Below are 6516 nucleotides of genomic sequence, written 5' to 3'. Positions count from 1 at the left end.
CGGGATCATCTCCATGCTCTCTTCATATGCATAAACTAGTAACAAACCCGTGCATACGCACGGGTTCTGGTCGGACACGCGCATTGTTTTCACATATAGTAATTGGTGTTTATAAAAATATATTAATGAAAAAAATTAATAAAATTTTTTGAAAATAAAGTCGCATGGTATTTAATAATTGTTTAACAACTAAAATCGCATGATATTTAGTGATTGTTTAACAATTAAAATGTATGATTAGAAAAAAAGATTAAAAGAGAGTCGAAGCGTATAGAAAAAAAATTGTGACATTAAAAAGAGATTTTTTGAAAAAACAAATTTCCAACAAATATAATAATAAAGAAATAATAAAACAAAAATATTTCTTTTTTGATATCATTTATAAAAATACATAAATAAGTAGCATATTTTTTCATTTATTTGGTCACATTTATATTTTTTTATATTTTTAACTCAATAATGTAATGGTATGTCAGTAACATAACATGTGAGATAGTAACCCAAATCATAAAATATACAAAGAATCAAGGTTAGAATACTCTCAACCATGGCAGCGTATAAATTATAATGAATATATATTCTCATAACAGAAGACTAATGGAACTTTTCTTATCAAATGAATAAGAAAAAAATTCAAGACAATTCTATACTTGTTGCTTGATCTCTTTCATATGCTTTAATAAAGAATTAGTTACCTTCTGTTAACAACAACTGAAGTAAGTTGAACAAATATTCTTATAAATTGAACAAAGCCAATGAGTGATGTAACATGTAACATAACATACTAATGATTAAACTTTAATTTCTGCATTCAGGTACAACCAGATGATCAATCTGACTTCTGAACTTTATATGCATCCAATAACAATGGCAAATCTTTATGAAATGGGGACACATATTTCTCCATAAACTTTTTCTCAGTTAACAAAATAAAGCTACTTATACGCAAAATCTTAACAACGGCACATCTCGGGATAAACGTCTTCTCCAAGTTCCGGTTCAAAATAGCCAGGCATCTAGCAATGTCTCCTGGTGTAAGTAAGACCCATATCCTTCACCAAGAACTTCATTGTATTCATAATCTTTCTTTCCGATATCATCATACACTGAGGACATTTATGAAAAGCCAAAACACAGATATCTCTCGACCAGCCCCGTATTTCAAATATCTTAAATGTTGATTCCAAATTTTCTTTATCCATGTTGACAATTACTTGAAGTGCCAAAACAAAATATGATTTCAAAGGATCAAACTCGATTTCCTTGACTGGATTAACAACCTCAACAAATATAGGATGCTTGACGCATGCTACACGAGGGAAATTCGATACCAATAGGGAAATGGAACGCCGCGGTACGCCGAGTTTCCTCAAAATCTCACATGTTATGTGACAGGCTTCATTCCTACATCAACCTGCGCAAAGTTTGGGGTCAAACTAAATTTATCAGCGCATTTGTCACGTACATAAGATCTAACAATGTGCTGGTTTGAATGAGTAAATAAAGAAACTAAAACTCCTAAGTGTCTTCGTCAATACAACAAAAATTTATCTCAAACACTAAACAGCTCGTGACAATTTATTGGAAAAACATTACGCATACAGCAAGCAGCATTACCGGTGTTGTGTTCACATAGAGCTTAGGACCCATGAAACTGAACTGTAAAGATAAAGAAATATGCGACTTCCTATCGGGACCAAGGACAAGCTCACCAAATACAGGGGCCCATTGTCTTGGAAAATGGAACTCCAAAAATTGATGCAGTTCATCAATTGTTGGTTTATCTGCAGTAAGAAATTACAGCTATAATATGAGTGATTCCATAGGCATTAAATGTATATTTGAATAAGTAAATGACTAAGGGAGTCATGTTTAGTTGCTTACATCTTAAATAGAGATTTATGGCATGGGTTAAATATCTGCTCCCATTTATTCCACGACAGCATCCTTGTTTGAGTTAATCAACAATGTAGATTCACTTAATCGTACCGATCCACATATCGTGTACCAGCTATCTGCCAAGTTTTTGATATAAGTATGCAAAATTTCTCATGTTCATATACATAATCACTATAATTAATAAAGCAACAATAATTGCAATCACTTCCTAAACCTTTACACCAAAATCAGACCAAGTAGAGATAAATGTTGTGAATTTCCATGACCCTCAAAACCAGTAGCCCGTGTTTTATTTCTATCTTCAATAGAGAATTGTTCACTATGCATTATAATTTCCTTCTTCTACTCGGATTATCAAACGGCCAGATATCTCCCTGATAACATAGAATTTTGTCAATATATGCCTCCTAGCTGAAGTGCCTATCGCCAAACGAATTGTAACTATCTAAGATTATAACATCATCTAAAATGTAGGTGATCACTGATAACTAAACTGAACTCCAAGATTATAACATCATCTAAAATGTAGGTGATCACTAAATAATTGTTTCAAGTTAAATACATATCAGCAGTTATCCAAACGTAGACACAACCATGTTATTATTCATTAAATATAACAAATTTAAGTACGTAAACTGATAGTATTTGATACAAGCGTTAGGGTGCACATCCAATTCAAAAAAGTGAAAAAGGACATGTTCCCGCAAACTAACCAACACAAATCTTACCTTCTGCAATTCAAATCCTTAAATTTAGTGATACAATAGTGATTCAAAGTTCTTGTATATGTATCCCACAAAATTAAAGTCGTTAGATGAAAGCATCTGCAACATCCCAATGAGCAATGAATCATGCAATGAATCATGCAATGAATAATTACGAAGAAACAAATTGTATGACAATTGTCAATACAGAAACAAAAACCTAAGATTACCTTCCTTTATGGAGCAGCTCTTGATGATGAATGAGTCTGGTTGTCAGCCTGGAGAAGGAAAAATGTAAAAGGAATAATGTAAAAGGAAGATAACTTAGCAAAGCTGAACGACCTTGAATGTATAGCAATACGAAAAAACAACAATCTGAAATATTCAAATACCTCTTCAAACTTTTCAAAATTTGGAGTATGTAACTCATTATTGACTTCAGGAGTAAATGCAGCTTCCATTTGAACCATGATATATACACAAATCATGAGGAAAGAGAAGTGGCATCAAATTCATCATCAACTAACACTAACAAAAAATATAAAAGTAACGTAATTTGTTTTCAATTGCTATGCATTTTCCATTTTCTCTACAATAGGATAAAATATCTGATTCGTGAAACTCTATCCTATCCAACAGAGTGTTGTTCTCGTCGTCATAAATGAGCTGGCCATTTTCAACTAAAGCATTCAAGTATAGGTTTATCCAGGATATTTTAATCGCCCTAGGATTAATATCAAGGTCATAGATCTGCAAAATTTATTAATCTTAGCGGAGAAAATAGATAGTAGGTGAAGAGGAAACAAACACATTGTGGTTGAAGAAAACCTTTGAAGGCAGCCACTTCTCGGCGATGGCAATGGAGATCCATACATTTCCACAACCTAACTCAGTAACAACCATGTCCTTGAAAATGGAGTCCAGATGTCTATTAATCCCTTCATAAAGTGTATACCTGCATGAAGAGCACCTCCTGCAGATCAAGTACTCAAATTTGAGCAAAATACAAAAACAAAAGCATCATTCTATATTACATATATCAAAATGGAAAACAAAATGCAATTCTATGAACCTCAATGATTACTTACTCATTCTATGAATTTCCGATTTGTGAAGTGTTGTTCCTTGATTGATTTGTCCGCCTAAGAATTCAAACTTGCACATTGCAACAGAGAGCGGTCGAGAATCATTTATCTACAAACAAATATCAACAACATAATAACAGTCCCAAATAAATTATAAAACAACTCTCTAAAATCTGAAAGTATAAAATGAAAGTCCTACTTTGCTTGAAATCCATAGAAAATAAGCACAAATAGCTGCAAGGTGCTTTCCGTGACAGGTTTCAACAGCCAGTCCAACGAATCTAAGTATCGAAAAAAAATTTGAAGATAGTTTGGAGCACAAAACATGTGCAGAATATCTGCACATATAAGATACAAATTAGTATGCACAAAACATATGTAGATAGTTTGGAGCTTTACGACAAATCTACCGCCGCAAAATCGCACCTCGCTGTGAAATCGCCAGAAACTTCAAATCCGCCGCCATAAACTCTTCGCTCGAAACAAAACCATAACCCACAAACAAATCTCCATCTTCTTTGCTTGAAATCTAATCAACCACCCAAAAGCAAATCTCCATTTTTTATCTTGAAATCGAAACAAAGTTCGCAAATAGGTTTATCGCTTGAACTCATATGGTCCGTCCACCATCACCCTCGCCACCATAAATGTGTTGCCTTTACCACAAATTTACTACCGCCGTTAAACCACATACCACACATCACAAAGTATTTTCGTAAATTATGTTAGCAGAAAGAATCAAAATAGCAGAAGAAGAACATGAAGAAAGAAGAGGAGGAGAGAAGTTTGAAAAAAAGGAAAAATGAGGAATGTGAAAACAGAGAAGGGTTCAGATGAGAGAGAAGATAGTTTGTATTTGTTTTGTAAAGCAGGTTTTGGTTCAGAAAAAAATTAGTTTGGGGAAGAGTGGCAACTGCTTCACCAAAAAGTGGTTTTGAATTTAAATAATGTACTTTTTTTAGTTACTATTTAGTTGTAGAAACTAGTAAAGGACCCGTGCGCCCGCACGGGTCACGTAAAGTCGATATAAATATTAAATAAATATAATATGGTTATGGTTAAAGAATTATATTAAAATATATATTAATTAAGCGAAATAATTTATGATGATTATCATATCAATATTAATTTAATTTATCAATTTGTAGTTGTTTTCAATGATGATATTTATGTTGGATAAAAATTAAAATAATATTAGAGATAATTAATTATTATTGTTGATTACAATTTTAACTTTGAAAAAATATAGTTCTTGATAAAAAGTAAAAAAATAAATAAAAATTGAGATAATGTAGTTATTATGTACTATCATTATCAACAATTTTTATGGGCTCCCACCCCTAGTATGTCTACCCGTTTTTTTTTCCGCAGACGCACATTATCAACAATTTTTATGGGCTCCCACCCCTAGTATGTCTACCCGCCTTTTTATGAGCATGATTCAAATTGCAAATTCAAATTATCAAAATAAAAAATTGCAAAAAAAATTATAACATCTATATAAGTCAAGAAACAAAAAATAATGAAATGACATATTATAATTCAATGCAACACATTTAAATCTCATTATTTAACTTTAAATATATATTTAATTTGATTTACCAAAGAAAAATTTGTACAAAAGATGTATATTATTAATATTAATGTTACTTATCACATATATGTCGTTAAATTCTCATATTTGTGTTAGCTACTCATACCGAATCAAAAATACTAATGTAATGAAATAAATACAGCAAAAATATTTAATTCAAATTGCATATTCAATAACAAAAATAGAACATTTATTAAATAAAAAATAACGTATAATTTTATTTATGATCTTGACAGAAAAAGATTTATATACCAACTCTTTCTTTATATTTGATATATTTAATGAAATGAATATAAATTAGAATTAATGTCAAATATTTTTTTTATAGATATTAAAGAAATGAATATAAATTAGAAGTAATGTCAACTATTTTCAATGGGAAAGATACAATAATGCGTATTGAAAGGTGTTATATGCATTTAATTTTTAATTTTTAATTCTATACAAAATCTTTTTTGTATGTTTATTTACAATTATTTTATATTGATTCCTCTATTTGAATTTGAATTATGTCAAGGTACTATATATTTGTTGATATTGTATGGAAGGTAGAGAGTTATATGAATTTCACTTTTTATATGATTACTTTTAGATATTGGAATTGATTGGAAAACTTGTAGCATGCAAAAGAAATAATGATTGTTTTTAGATATTGTCAAATATTAAAGACATAAGGCATGCTAATATGAGTTGATGATGAAAAAAGACAATTGAAGGCATGAAAATCGGATTAAAATATTTGTTTAAACTTGGACATGAAATTAATTTTGGTAGACATCGATTTTCTTATTATGATAGTAGTTATTATAATAGTAGATCAATTATTTCTTAAAAAATATTAATAATTGCAAATGTTAAAAAAGAAGACTAATTATTATCACCTAAAACTACATATTCCCAATGACATTTTCTTCAAACTTCTAATTAAAAAAGACTATTAATTATTACCACCTACAACTAAAATCTACCTCTATTGGGTCCTTTATTGCGATAAAATAAAATAAAACTATTTAATATTTTATTAAATAAATTAGGATTGGAAAAAAAAAGTTAATCGTGTGAATTTTTTTAGCCATAAATAACTTTTAGAGATATTATTATTATTATATATTAATTTTAAAAATATTATTTCTATGATTAATAATTTGGGGCTGTTAACTCAACATAATATTTTTATTAGGTTGATTAATGTATAATTGTTATTAATAAACTCTTAATGTTGATTATTATGAAA

The 6516-nt window shown here is 29.9% G+C and overlaps 1 long non-coding RNA gene across 4 annotated transcripts; it reads right to left on the bottom strand.

Moving 5' to 3' along the window:
* Positions 1-765: 765 nt before the first annotated feature.
* Positions 766-4589, bottom strand: LOC131600375 (uncharacterized). 4 transcript variants are annotated; one of them, XR_009283125.1, is made up of 11 exons: positions 4115-4589; positions 3888-4026; positions 3692-3797; positions 3432-3576; positions 2996-3057; positions 2834-2881; positions 2628-2723; positions 2114-2273; positions 1885-2015; positions 1618-1784; positions 766-1414 (listed from the first exon to the last, which is right to left on the bottom strand). It is a non-coding gene; the product is annotated as an uncharacterized LOC131600375 (long non-coding RNA). The 4 variants fall into 4 exon arrangements; XR_009283123.1 differs by having other exon boundaries at positions 2996-3576; XR_009283126.1 differs by having other exon boundaries at positions 2996-3558.
* Between the last annotated feature and the right edge of the window lie 1927 nt (positions 4590-6516).

This window comes from Vicia villosa, linkage group LG4 (assembly GCF_029867415.1).
Source record: "Vicia villosa cultivar HV-30 ecotype Madison, WI linkage group LG4, Vvil1.0, whole genome shotgun sequence".
Lineage (NCBI taxonomy): Eukaryota > Viridiplantae > Streptophyta > Magnoliopsida > Fabales > Fabaceae > Vicia > Vicia villosa.
This window is presented reverse-complemented; position numbering and strand designations above follow the sequence as displayed.